The sequence below is a fragment of the Leptopilina heterotoma genome, unplaced genomic scaffold (genome assembly GCF_015476425.1).
Source record: "Leptopilina heterotoma isolate Lh14 unplaced genomic scaffold, ASM1547642v1 Lhet_278, whole genome shotgun sequence".
Classification (NCBI taxonomy): Eukaryota; Metazoa; Arthropoda; class Insecta; order Hymenoptera; family Figitidae; genus Leptopilina; species Leptopilina heterotoma.
In genome coordinates this window covers 1,722,260-1,737,767 of record NW_025110986.1, presented here as the reverse complement: position 1 = coordinate 1,737,767, position 15,508 = coordinate 1,722,260, and the positions used below count along the sequence as shown (strand labels likewise).

The 15,508-nt window shown below is 27.2% G+C and overlaps 1 protein-coding gene and 1 long non-coding RNA gene across 2 annotated transcripts in view; both read right to left on the bottom strand.

Moving 5' to 3' along the window:
* Positions 1-15,508, bottom strand: part of LOC122504102 — a 215,861-nt gene that overhangs the window by 130,060 nt on the left and 70,293 nt on the right. The window lies entirely within an intron of this gene.
* On the bottom strand, positions 2,586-2,923 carry LOC122504059. The gene is made up of 2 exons (XR_006301799.1): positions 2,789-2,923; positions 2,586-2,703 (listed from the first exon to the last, which is right to left on the bottom strand). It is a non-coding gene; the product is annotated as an uncharacterized LOC122504059 (long non-coding RNA).

The following is a 15,508-nucleotide window of genomic DNA, read 5'->3' as shown; positions in this document are numbered from 1 at the left end:
TAAATCGTAATTTGGTTCTATTTTAATACCGAAATTAGCTCTAATTTAGAACCTTTTTTTTACAATGTTCCCATAAATAAAAATCCCTTTATTAATCTTTTCATGTTAATTTTTTACTTACAAAATAATAGTTTTATAATTTTTACAAACTAAAAATTATTATTTCTTTTCTTATCATACTATTAAACCTTTGCGTAGGCAACCCGCTCAACATTTCTAATTAGACACTTTCTTCCACAAGTCACATTCAGCTCTTAATTTTTATGGTGGAAATAAGATTGTGGCTCATGGAAATATCGTATCGAAACAAAATAAATTTTAATTAATTCTTTATTTATGTATTTTTACTTCCCAGTAAAGAGCCCTTTTTTAAAAGAAAGCGTCAAATTATTTTTTAAAAAATTCTCAAATGTAAAAAGTTTTGTAAAAATCAGTCAAAAGTGTTGGATAATTTAAAAAGAAAGAAAAAAAGCAGAAATTTTTAGAAAAAAGGGCTCTTTATTGGAATTCTATATGAAATGAGGATTTAAGTAAAAATTTGTTTGCAATAATACGATGTTTTTACGAGCGTCAATATTATTTTCGCCATACAAATTTACAGCTTTAACGTCGAAAATAAACTTATTACACTTGTTGCCTATAGAAAGGGGTAATTATTATTTAAGAATAAAAAATTAATTAGCGACATTTTTTTGTTTAATATCTTATATATTTGAAAAATAAGAAAAAATAATTAAATTTATTATTTTCAAAAAAGTAAATAAAGTAAATAAATTTTTATAGATTAAAAAACATGATTAAAGATAATTAAACCAATATATAAGGTAAATATTGATTAATTTTTTTTTAATTATTGTAATTAATAGATTATTTTTAATTTTATCTAATATTCCAATTACTTAATAACTAATTTTCCCAAACAATAAAAAACATTTAATAAATTTTAGATATAATTTAATTTTTAAAAATTCTATATATTTGTCATTTGTAATATTTTTATTAATTACAATTTAATAAATTGTACCTCTATAAGTACTAATTAGCAATTTATATTTTTATTCTTTGTAAAAAATTATGTTAATAAAATATCAAAATTTAAAAAAAAATTTCATATTTTTATTTTTAATTTTACATATTTTATATTATGTGCATAATTATAAACAAAAATCTCATTATTTATGTCTTTTGGTTTAATTTTGGTTATTGCAAAATAATAGTTTTACAATTTTTAACAAATTATAAGTTACTGCCCTGTTTTATTATAGGGGAGAGTGGGGCAAAATGGGGTAGGCGGGTCAAATGGGGTACCTCTGTTTTTCCATGATAGGTACTTTTAATTTTTTTATCCTCGACATATATCATTCATGTTGATAAGAAACTGTTATTAATTATGAAGACACTCCAAAGAAAATTTTTTTTGAAAGTAATACAACTTTTAATATTAATTGGATCTTAATTTTAACTTTTAAGTTTTAAGCAAAAAAAATATGAATTTTTTTCAAAATTAAAGTGCTTACCAAACTTTTTGGGACAATGCATTTAATTTGGCAAGTGTGGGATCTTTTTCAGTACTTATTCTAGAGTAATTTTCAATAGAATGGATTGTTTAATTGTTTACAATAACTTGTGAACATTGCATTTTGTTTTAATATGCAGTGTGGGGCAGAATGGGGTACCTAAGTGTGGGGCATGCCGGAAGTTACGCCGTTTCATTAAAACTATTTAAAAACATTATATTATGAATATTTAAAGGTTTCCTGCAGAAGAATCGATATTTTTGTTTCGAGGCATTTCTATCGATGTTTCACTATCGATATATCGATATTTTGCAATATCCATGTTTTTTTGTTAAATTTTAATAAATATTACTTGTTTTTCCATAATAATAAAGAATCCTACTTTTTGTTTGTATTTATAATCTCATACAACAAGAATTTAATGAATTTTGAAAAAAAATTCAATGTTTTGTACAGTTATTTGATACCACCCCATTTTGCCCCACGGGTGGGGCAAAATGGGATTTTAGCACTTTCTCAGAAAATACGATATAAGTTCTTTCAAAAATTTTTTTCTCCGCTATTATCATAATTTCCTCAAAGCTAAGTGTACAAAGAAGAATTCTGAAGTTTAGCTGAATCGATTTATTCGTTTGGTTCTCTGTAAACAGCCAATTTCAAAAAGGTACCCCATTTTGCCCCACTCTCCCCTAGTGTTATGCCTTTACGTAGGCAACCCGCTTTACTCCACCTTTCTGTTGTGCGGCCATTTTTTCCCTATGCCAAGTCACCTGCAGCTGTAAATTCTCGTGGCGGAAATAAGAATGTGGCTCGTAGAAACATCATATCGAGACAAAATAAATTCTAAAAAATTCTTCATTTAATTTCGCTTCCAAGTAAAGGCCCACTTTTTTGATTAAGTGCTTCGTTTTTTTACAAAAAATTCTCAAAGTAAAAATATACAGGAAAGTGTAAGAAAGTGGGTTGGCAACACTGGACAGTTCTCGACCTCCAACACCGTTAATAATTATTTAAGAAATTTTTTATAAACAAATAATTTTTTTAATTAAGAATAATGGATTTATTCTATCACTCAGTCGTATTAAATAGTAAGAATTTGATGTAATCGATCACACTGAGTCAAGGAAGTTAAAAATTAAAAAACTCTCTTTTTACGTTTCGACAGCGCTGCCGTCCTCATCAGAAACTACAATTTATTAAAAAAAGTTAAAAATTATTACAAAATTTTGTACATTATTAATTAATTTAAAACTATAGTAATAGAAAATTACCAGAAAAAAGAATATATTTACGCGTTCACATTATTGAAATAACGTCCTACACGCTATAAGCGAAATGTGACACTGAGCAAACAAAATATTAAGAAGTAGACATATACAAGAAAAGAATCGACGATGAAGGGTCAACGACATTTAAGTAAACAGAGAAATTAGGTAATAAGAGAAATGTCAGAGCATCAAAATATGACAAGATTACGAGTATTTATTTTCATTGAGAAAGTGTGTATAATAATTATTAAGATTTTGTATGTCATCCCTTTTATTAATCGGGTTAATTTGTAAATTAATATAAATCATTTCTGATATTAAACGTTTTTTGTAATTATCCTCTCTGTCAAGAATTGCAAAATTAACAAAATCAAATCTGTGTTTTAAAGAATCACAATGATGTGCAACTATATTATCTTTAGAATTTTTATGTTCATTAATTCGGACGCCAACCATTCTTTTTGACTGTCCAACATATGAGGCAGAGCAATCATGACAATTAATCTTATAAACAGTATTAGTATTTTCAGTTTTTTTATTTTTGTCTTTATATTTAACGATAAGATTGTGACTCATATTAATATTACTAATAGGAATAGTTAAAATGTTGTAATTCTTTAATAAGAATGAAACATTCTCAAAAAGATTAGGAACATAAGGTAAAAAGACCTTGGGTAACATATTGTATATTGTCCTATTATTATTATAACTATTCCCATTAGAGTCATTGTGTTTATTTAAATTAATGAAGGAAATACGTTTTTTAGTATATTTACGGATAAATTCTATTGGATAATTATTATTCAATAGTAACTGTTCAACAAATTGAATGTTTTTTGAATGAAATTGCTTATCTGACAACCTAACAGCTCTGTCAATAAGATTGTATACAATAGCAACTTTTTGTGAAAATGGATGTTTTGATTTGTAATTGATAGTTCGTCCAGAAAATGTAGGTTTTAAGAACCAGTCAGTAATGAGCTTTTTATTGTCAATAATAATAAGAACATCTAAAAAGTTTATACTATTGTTATTTAACATTTCAAATGTAAATTGTAATCTTTCATCATAGCCGTTAAATTTATCAACAATTTCATTAATTTTGTCAGCTGGTATGCAAGTGATTATATCGTCAACGTATCTATAAAAAAACAATGGTTTAAAAGAAAGTTTAGAAAGACAAATAGTCTCAAGGTCCTCCATGACAATGTCCGCGAACAATCCAGAAATGGAAGAGCCCATAGGAGTGCCATAGATTTGTTGATAGTACTTATCATTAAACTTGAAAAAATTATTATCAAATAGAAATTGACAAGCATTAAGTAAATCATCCAAAGGAATATTTAGATTCCTAGAAATAGTTATATAACGTTTTATAATAGAATCACGAACATGCTCAGAACCAACATTTGTGAACAGAGAAGAAACGTCAAGACTAATAAGCGTATGATCAGTAGGAATGGTAAATTGTGTAATTTTCTTAATGAAATCACTACTATTTTGTATATATGATTTTGGTTTATTTATGGATTTATCCAGTAAATCAAATAAATGTTTAGATAAAAAATAAGTTGGAGAATTAACTGTAGAGACTACAGGTCTGAGAGGAACATTTATTTTGTGAATTTTTGGTAAACCATAAAGTTTTGCTATATTTGTGTTAGTTTGTGTAAGTTCAAGGTCATAATATTTTCTATTAAGAAAACCACTATTATTCCAATATTTTAAAATTTTATAAGTTTTTTTATATAAAATCTGTTGAAACTTTTATTAATAATTATAATTTAAATAATGAATTATCTAATGACATAAGAAACAAATTAATTACGAATCTTCGAAGCCATGTAAAAAGCAACTCAAAACACATTAATGTAAATGATCTTATTTATTCAAAACAACTAAATAACGCTAAATTGTTTGTCAAAAATCATAGTGAAATCTTTTTTACAATAGCTGATAAGGGAAATGTCACAGTAGCAATGGACAAAGTTGAATATATTAATAAAATTGAAAACAATTTACTTAATGATACTAAAACTTATAAAATAATTAAAAGAAACCCTCTGAATAAATTAAAAACTGACACTTATAAAATTTTAAAATATTGGAATAATAGTGGTTTTCTTAATAGAAAATATTATGACCTTGAACTTACACAAACTAACACAAATATAGCAAAACTTTATGGTTTACCAAAAATTCACAAAATAAATGTTCCTCTCAGACCTGTAGTCTCTACAGTTAATTCTCCAACTTATTTTTTATCTAAACATTTATTTGATTTACTGGATAAATCCATAAATAAACCAAAATCATATATACAAAATAGTAGTGATTTCATTAAGAAAATTACACAATTTACCATTCCTACTGATCATACGCTTATTAGTCTTGACGTTTCTTCTCTGTTCACAAATGTTGGTTCTGAGCATGTTCGTGATTCTATTATAAAACGTTATATAACTATTTCTAGGAATCTAAATATTCCTTTGGATGATTTACTTAATGCTTGTCAATTTCTATTTGATAATAATTTTTTCAAGTTTAATGATAAGTACTATCAACAAATCTATGGCACTCCTATGGGCTCTTCCATTTCTGGATTGTTCGCGGACATTGTCATGGAGGACCTTGAGACTATTTGTCTTTCTAAACTTTCTTTTAAACCATTGTTTTTTTATAGATACGTTGACGATATAATCACTTGCATACCAGCTGACAAAATTAATGAAATTGTTGATAAATTTAACGGCTATGATGAAAGATTACAATTTACATTTGAAATGTTAAATAACAATAGTATAAACTTTTTAGATGTTCTTATTATTATTGACAATAAAAAGCTCATTACTGACTGGTTCTTAAAACCTACATTTTCTGGACGAACTATCAATTACAAATCAAAACATCCATTTTCACAAAAAGTTGCTATTGTATACAATCTTATTGACAGAGCTGTTAGGTTGTCAGATAAGCAATTTCATTCAAAAAACATTCAATTTGTTGAACAGTTACTATTGAATAATAATTATCCAATAGAATTTATCCGTAAATATACTAAAAAACGTATTTCCTTCATTAATTTAAATAAACACAATGACTCTAATGGGAATAGTTATAATAATAATAGGACAATATACAATATGTTACCCAAGGTCTTTTTACCTTATGTTCCTAATCTTTTTGAGAATGTTTCATTCTTATTAAAGAATTACAACATTTTAACTATTCCTATTAGTAATATTAATATGAGTCACAATCTTATCGTTAAATATAAAGACAAAAATAAAAAAACTGAAAATACTAATACTGTTTATAAGATTAATTGTCATGATTGCTCTGCCTCATATGTTGGACAGTCAAAAAGAATGGTTGGCGTCCGAATTAATGAACATAAAAATTCTAAAGATAATATAGTTGCACATCATTGTGATTCTTTAAAACACAGATTTGATTTTGTTAATTTTGCAATTCTTGACAGAGAGGATAATTACAAAAAACGTTTAATATCAGAAATGATTTATATTAATTTACAAATTAACCCGATTAATAAAAGGGATGACATACAAAATCTTAATAATTATTATACACACTTTCTCAATGAAAATAAATACTCGTAATCTTGTCATATTTTGATGCTCTGACATTTCTCTTATTACCTAATTTCTCTGTTTACTGAAATGTCGTTGACCCTTCATCGTCGATTCTTTTCTTGTATATGTCTACTTCTTAATATTTTGTTTGCTCAGTGTCACATTTCGCTTATAGCGTGTAGTACGTTATTTCAATAATGTGAACGCGTAAATATATTCTTTTTTCTGGTAATTTTCTATTACTATAGTTTTAAATTAATTAATAATGTACAAAATTTTGTAATAATTTTTAACTTTTTTTTTTTTTTTAATAAATTGTAGTTTCTGATGAGGACGGCAGCGCTGTCGAAACGTAAAAAGAGAGTTTTTTAATTTTTAACTTCCTTGACTCAGTGTGATCGATTACATCAAATTCTTACTAATTTTTTTAATGTTCTACGCCTTTTAAAAATTTGAAAAAAATATTAACATACACTTAAAATTATATGAAATTAAAATCCGATGAGAAAATTTAGGAGCGACAATTATTTTAAAAGTTATAATGATAATTATATTGGCGCGGTGTAGTGCATCAACGCTGAACTTAGTTTTTGATAATTCCCAATGGGAAATGCCAGTGTAGTGCCGATGTTCACCACTGGTTTAGTACTCAGACGATTGTTCGGCGTATTATAGCCGAGCCTCGACAATTAGTGCTGGCGCAGTACAGAATTTTTGTTTCGCCAAAGCTTGGACAAGCCACGGCGGCAAGTGCTGGCTGAGTATAGAAAAATTGTTCACAACGCTCTTTGCCAACATTGCTTTTTTGACATAAACTTGAAAAAAATTATAAAAAAAGTTTATGAATGTTTATAAATATAAATTTATTCAAAAAATTAATATTTTACTTTTTGTTTGTTCATTTTTTATTCTTATTAAATTTAATAATAACAATTTAACACAATTGTCTAATTTTGTAAATAATAAATTATTTAAACAAATTAAAATTATAAACAAAATTTAAACTTTAATCTCAATAATAATTTGGTTCCTATTAAAATACTATTATACTTCTTACTATGAATAAAAAATTATTAAAAAATTACCACGTAATTTAAGAATTACATAAAATGTTAAATGCAATAAGTAAAGTAATTTAATTTTTAAAAATTTAGTTTAATTTATTTTATTTCAATTTATTATTTCTAACGTATCTCTATTTTTGTCTCATCTTTGACTCAATAATTGTATGTCTGAATGATACTGAGATATTAATACTTTACTGTACACATGTGTCGTTAGCATAGTGGTTAGAGCGTTAGTCTGTTAGTCCGTAGGTTGTAGGTTCGATTCCCCTCGTCAGCAGTTTTGTTTATTTTCATAGGTTTGCGATATTTCTAGATTCCAATCGTTAGGTACTAAAATATGAAAATCTAATGCACACTTACTGTAATTGTTTATTATTTAATTTTTAAATGTTATAAACAATTTTTTTCTACTTCATTTACTATATTTATTGTTAGTCTCCATCTTTAATACAATATCTTTAAGAAGAGAAATATTTTATGAATAATAACTAATTAATAATATTATTTACCATTTTGTTGTTAAATTATTTATAATTATGAATTTACGACTAATTAATAACAATACGGCATTCATTGCGGCAATATTCTCAGCCAGCACTGGTCCAGTGCTGCGCCAGCGCTGTCTGGCAGCACTGACAGACAGTACTTCGGCAGCGCCAGACGGCGTTATCATCCCAGTGCCATGCCAGTGCTGGCTCTCAGCCTTGCCGCCAGTGCTGCCAGTGCTGGCGCAGTACTACGCCAGTTGTAAATTTTCCATTGGGTTTTTATCAATTTTTATGGTTATATAATAATTGAATAAAAATGTTAATTTGATAGTGTTTTATTCATTTCGTAGTTAAAAATAATGTTTCAATTCTGAAAATAATCAAAATCCCATCTCCGTTCAATATAATATTCATTATAACTTTTAAAATAATTGTCGCTCCTAAATTTTCTCAACGGATTTTGATTTCTTATAGTTTTAAGTGTATGTTAATATTTTTTTCAAATTTTTAAAAGGCGTAGAACATTAAAAAAAATTAATTGTTTATAAAAAATTTATTAAATAATTATTATTAAAAAATAAACTTCTTAAAAATTGTCTAATTCTAAACGAAAGTATATTTCATCCCCTTTATATTCCCGCTTGGTTCATTTAAATCGGTTCCCAAGTGCGAAATGCCAAGACTGCAAAAACGGCCCATCATTGGTGCAGTAATGTCTGCCGAGAATTGGCAGTAGTTACTGGGCCATTATTGGTGTTCAAAACGTCCCATTACTGGGCCAATGATGGCGCCGATGGTCAGAATTTCAAATTTTTTAAGACTAGGCCAGCTCTCGGCCCCATAATGGCACATTAATGGCAAAGTTGATCAATAAACTTTAATGGCAAAAGACAATTGCCAGTGATGTGCCGACCATCGGACCAGTAATGGCTCATTATTGGCACTTTAATGGCAAAAAATTTGTATCGTTCATGGCAAATTATAATTACCAGTATTGGGGAGTAGCTTGGTTCAATAACGGCACAATATTGTCAAAGTTGATCAATCTTTAATGGCAAAATTCAATTGCCAGTGATATCACGAAGATCGGCCCATTAATGGCACTTTAATGGCAAACATTTTTTATCTTTGATGGGAAATTATAATTGCCAGTATTGGGGCGTAGCTTGGCCCAATAACGGCACGTTATTGTCAAAGTTGATCAATCTTTAATGGGAAAATTCAATTGCCAGTGATGTGACGAAGATCGGCCCATTAAAGGTACATTAATGGCATTTTAATTTGGTAAAATTTTTTATAAGAATTTAATTTTAAGAAACATTCAGTTATTCAATAAATTATTTATTTTGTATTTAAATAATTGAATAAGCTTAAAAAGGATTCAAATTAAAATATTCGAAACTTTGAATTTTCTATATTTTTTACTGTCAATTTTAAAGAATTAATTTTTTTGAAAAAGTTTAATTAAGTATTAATTTAAAAAAGAAGTTATTAATGTTTTTAAATAATTTTACGATTAAAGAAATTCGTAAATAAATGTAACAGAAACCTTTTTTTGAGTAAAATTTTCCCTTTATTATCTAAAAATTAAGAAATTTTCAATTTATTCAATAAATTATTTATTTTTGCATTTAAATAATTAAATTTTCGTAGAATTTTCTAGTAAAAATTGATTTCAAAATGGATTCTAGTCAAATTTTTAGATAATAATTAAATATTAAAAACATAGCATGAATTTTGATATTAAAATTTTTTTAAATTCAATTGCCAATGATGTGACGAAGATTGTCCCATTAAAGGCACATTAATGGCAAAAATTTTGTATCTTTGTTGGCAAAATATAATTGCCAGAATTGGGGCGTTGCTTGGCCCAATAATGGCACATTCACGGCAAAGTTGATCAATCTTTAATGGTAAAAGACAATGATGCCAGTGATGTGACGAAGATCGGCTCATTAATGGCTCATTATTGGCACTTTAATGGCAAAAAATTTGTATCTTTCATGGCAAATTATAATTGCCTGTATTGGGACGTAGCTTGGCTCAATAACGGTACAATATTGGTAAAGTTGATCAATCTTTAATGGTAAAAGACAATTGCCAGTGATGTGACGAAGATCGGCTCATTAATAGCTCATTAGTGGCACTTTAATGGCAAAAATGTTGTATCTTTGATGGCAAAATATAATTGCCAGAATCGGGGTGTAGCTTGGCCCAGGAATGGCACATTAATGTCTATCATTTTGTATCTATGATGGCAAATTATAATTGCCAATATTGGGACGTAGCTCGGCCCAATAATGGCACAGTATCGGCCAGTGTAGTGTAGCTTATAAGAATCCTTTTGCTTCCTCGACATCATGTCAGAGTAGCAGAGTGGTCACAGTGTTAGGCTGTGGTGCGTTAGGTTCAGGTATCGATCCCCGCGAGAGGTAAGAATTTTTCAAATATTTGTAAGTTTGCGTTTAATTTAGGGAAATAAGCCGTATAAATGTTATAAATTAATTAGTTAATTGAATAAAAAAAAATTTATTTTTTTCTAATTTTGTCAACACTGGGGGAGTAATGGCAGCCAATATTGGGCCATTAATGTCTGCTGAGATCTGGCTGCCAATAAGGGGCCATTAATGTCTGCCGAGATCTGGCTGCCAATATTGGGCCATTAATGTCTGCCAAGATCTGGCTGCCGACGTCCAACCGCTGTTAACACCACAAGAGTCGGCGCAAAGTCGGGCCAATATTGTCTGCCAAGTCTCGATGCCAGCTTTGCCAATACTGGGCCAGTGTTGGGCCGCGTTGGTTTTCGCACTTGGGTTCATTCATTTAGGAGAAATAAAATTTTGTTTAAAAAGTTGCAAAAAAATTAATTTTGCAATAACTTTTATAAAAAATAATTTTTTTTTGTTTTTTGGTGGACACATTCTTAAGGCCAAATAGAAATGTTTTTTCAACATTTCGATTTTAAAAAAAATACTTTTTATTTTCTGTGAAAATTTCACGAATTCTGACCCTATTTGAATTTGAAACCAATTTTCATTGAATATTTTGGATATAATGAAGACTTTAAGACCAATAATTTTTAATTAATAATTGATTCACTTTCTGTATTTTCACTCGAAAAATTAAGAACATAACCTCAAATTTTTTGCTTATTAGGTACCTTTCTTCAGAGCCCGTCACATATTGATAAAAAAGAATTAATAAAATTAAAAGTATGAATAGTGATTTTTGAAGGGTTTTTTACGAGCTATAAGCTGATGACGAAAAAAGTTGTTTTCTTTCAATTTAACCTTGAAATTCAAAGTCAAGTTCTTAATTTCAATATATCTCAAAATCGGTATTTTTTATTTTTTTCTAATCTATACCAATCGAAAGCTAGGTCGAAATCTAGCAGTTTATTAAAGTATACGTAAACAAGTAATTTAGTTAGTAAAACATCTGTTTTTATTTAACAATAGCTTACAGTACCGTCCGCAATTGTCAGTCCACCCATTTTTAAAGGAATGACAAAAATTTTTTAACATAAAATTCATGAAAACTAAAATTTTTTTTGGTTTATATTTTGAAAGACGATAAAATTTTGAAAAGAATAAGACCTTACAGAAGTCATTTGGCCAAAATTTGTAGAAGATATTCCTAAAAATCGTCATTTTCAATGTTTTACAAAAATTTAAATAACTTCTAAAATAATGAACGCTTTTTAATAATCTTAGGCTTATTTTAAAGGTCTTTTTCTACGGAAAAAGAATTACTTATAGGCATTAACCTGTCATTTTTAACCTGGAATAAGCATGACGTCAAAATTGGACAAAAAAATTGGAAAAATTTGAAATCAATTTTTTGTACTAAAAACTATTCTAGAACATATATAAAACATGATATGGTGTAGATTTTTCAAGAAAATTTAATAAAAATATATGTTTGAATTTCAAAAATTATTTTTCTTTTAATAATATTATTTCAAATTTTTTGAATTTTTTTGTCAAACTTTGACGTCATGCTTATGCCAAGTTAAAAATTACAGGTTAATGACTATAAGTAATTCTTATTCTGTAGAAAATGGTCTTTAAAATAAGCCTAAGATTATTAAAAAGCGTTCATTATTTTAGAAGTTATTCAAATTTTTGTAAAACATTGAAAATGACGATTTTTAAGAATATCTTCTACAAATTTTGGCCAAATGACTTCTGTAAGGTCTTATTCTTTTCAAAATTTTATTGTCTTTCAAAATATAAACCAAAAAAAATTTTACTTTTCATGAATTTTATGTTAAAAAAATTTTGTCATTCCTTTGAGAATGGGTGGACTGACAATTTCGGACGGTACTGTATTTAGAACAGTTATGTACAGTACCGTCCGCAATTGTCAGTCCACCCATTTTTAAAGGAATGACAAAAATTTTTTAACATAAAATTCATGAAAACTAAAATTTTTTTTGGTTTATATTTTGAAAGACGATAAAATTTTGAAAAGAATAAGACCTTACAGAAGTCATTTGGCCAAAATTTGTAGAAGATATTCCTAAAAATCGTCATTTTCAATGTTTTACAAAAATTTAAATAACTTCTAAAATAATGAACGCTTTTTAATAATCTTAGGCTTATTTTAAAGGTCTTTTTCTACGGAAAAAGAATTACTTATAGGCATTAACCTGTCATTTTTAACCTGGAATAAGCATGACGTCAAAATTGGACAAAAAAATTGGAAAAAATTTGAAATCAATTTTTTGTACTAAAAACTATTCTAGAACATATATAAAACATGATATGGTGTAGATTTTTCAAGAAAATTTAATAAAAATATATGTTTGAATTTCAAAAATTATTTTTCTTTTAATAATATTATTTCAAATTTTTTGAATTTTTTTGTCAAACTTTGACGTCATGCTTATGCCAAGTTAAAAATTACAGGTTAATGACTATAAGTAATTCTTATTCTGTAGAAAATGGTCTTTAAAATAAGCCTAAGATTATTAAAAAGCGTTCATTATTTTAGAAGTTATTCAAATTTTTGTAAAACATTGAAAATGACGATTTTTAAGAATATCTTCTACAAATTTTGGCCAAATGACTTCTGTAAGGTCTTATTCTTTTCAAAATTTTATTGTCTTTCAAAATATAAACCAAAAAAAATTTTACTTTTCATGAATTTTATGTTAAAAAAATTTTGTCATTCCTTTGAGAATGGGTGGACTGACAATTTCGGACGGTACTGTAGTTTATAAAATAAAATTTCAAAAAAAAAATTTTTTTGGTTTATTTTACGTGAACGGTCTTGTTTTTTGACTGAGTACTTATAGACGGAGAGCTAGCTACATAAAAATGCATGTTATAAGGTACATGAAAAATTAATATTTAGATAGGTTCCATTTGAGTCCCTAAGTACCGAATGCGAAGTCTGCCTGCGCGTTCTGGAAGATTAAGCCCGCGAATTGACGGTCGAAAATGATAAATTTGATAAGGAAAACATGTGATAAAGGTCATGGATAAAAGTTATAAAATTTAAAAGTATTTATCACCAGTAAGCTTATAAAATTTTGGCAGACAATTTTTTGGACGACAAAGTATTGGCAGACAGTGTCAAAGTTGCGTAATCCGTAGTGAAAAAAAGATCATAAGAGTCATGGCTAAAAATTAATGGAAATAGTTAATGAACTCTTATGGAAGCTATATGTCAAGTGGCAGACAAAATTCGGATGATAACATCGAGGCAGACAACGATAAAAAGCGCGGTTCCCATGCGATTTCGCTGATTTCGCGCTATTTGCACTAAATAGTTAATTTTTGAAAAATGTGAAATTTTTTTGGGCTACATTAATTTTTAAACATAATTTAATGATTTTATAAACTTTTGAATGAATATGATTTATTTTAAATTAAATTTTTTATAAAAATAAAAAAAATAAAAATTGAAAATGTGATTTTTGTATAGAATTATTAATTTTTTTAATAAATAGATAATAGATTGAAACTTCTGAGAAAAATGTATCCTAATTTAAAAAAAGAAAGAGCAAAATCGGTCAGTTGGTTTAAAAGTTAGAGCAACTTTTCAGAATTTGAAAAGTTGGTATCAATTCTGGCGTGAGCGATTGCTGCCGCGTGTCGCTGGATTCCCCCACTCTGCCCACCTAAGGAAGGTAAAATCTCGCACTCACTTTTACCTCTATTTTAAACAACTAAATAGTGCAGTATGGATTCCATAATTTTTTTGGTAATAGTGTTGTTAAGAATCTTTATATTTGTATAAAAAAAATTGTAAAATGTTAATAAATAAAATGTCACGATTAGAAATATTTAAAAAAAATTATTTCCCCCCCCCTTGGAGTTAGGTGCAATTTTTTTCTTTTAAAATTTCAAAAAAATATGTTTAATTAAATTACTTTTTTTCCCGATATTATGAAACAAAAATTGGCTGAGATACGCTTAATTGTTTATAGTGGGAAATATTACCTCTTTTCTGCAACTATTTTTATGCAAATAAACAAGAAAAATCATTTAGTGTGTATATGTAAAGGATAGATCTCATCTTCGCAAGTGAAACGATATTTTGAAAAATGTGATTTTTTGAGTTTCCTTCATTTTTCATACATAAAAAGAAACATTGTTTTTAGTAAACAAATGGATTTATTTAAAAACTATTTATCCCATTGGGCTCAAATTTGATACACTCTTTAAAGGTATCAAGGGCAATACTTTCTGTCAGTTTAAAAGTCATCTCATTAAAATTAAACAAATTATTAAACAATTAAGAAATTGCAATTTTTATCTGTTTAAATTAATTTTCTCATGAACAAATAATTGAAAATTTTTTGCGACCTATCATTTTATATGTCTTTTTAAGCTCTATCTCATTAAAATTAAACAAATTATTAAACAATTAAGAAATACAGTTAATAGTGATTTTGAGAATATAAGGAGTGTCATATGTGATTTATTAATTTCACTCTACAATAGTGTTTTGTATTCGGTAAATTTATACATACAATGTTAACTTTTTGAAGTAAATTTACTAAATTAATTTACTTAATTATTAAATACTAATTTTTATTTCGCCAAATAATATTTACCTCAATGTTTATAATAAATTTTCTACGAAAGACTGTAATAATAATATAATTATGCACACTTAACCTTAAATTATAAGTTTTATATTATACTTTCCTGATAATATGAACTTATCAATTAATAGCATAAATTTTTTAATTGTATAAAATAGAATCTTATGCTTCATTATTTACATCTGATTCAATTTCCTCCACATCTTCTTCACTGTCGCACTCGATATCATCCTCAGATTCGATTTCATTTATGTCAGCTGAAAAATGAAAACAATTAATAACTCATACTTTTAATAAATAAAATTGTCAGTGTATGTATAAAGATTTGTACCTTCAGACTCTTCTTGATTGGATTGATTAATTTAAACAGATAAAAATTGCAATTTCTTAATTGTTTAATAATTTGTTTAATTTTAATGAGATGACTTTTAAACTGACAGAAAGTATTGCCCTTGATACCTTTAAAGAGTGTATCAAATTTGAGCCCAATGGGATAAATAGTTTTTAAATAAATCCAT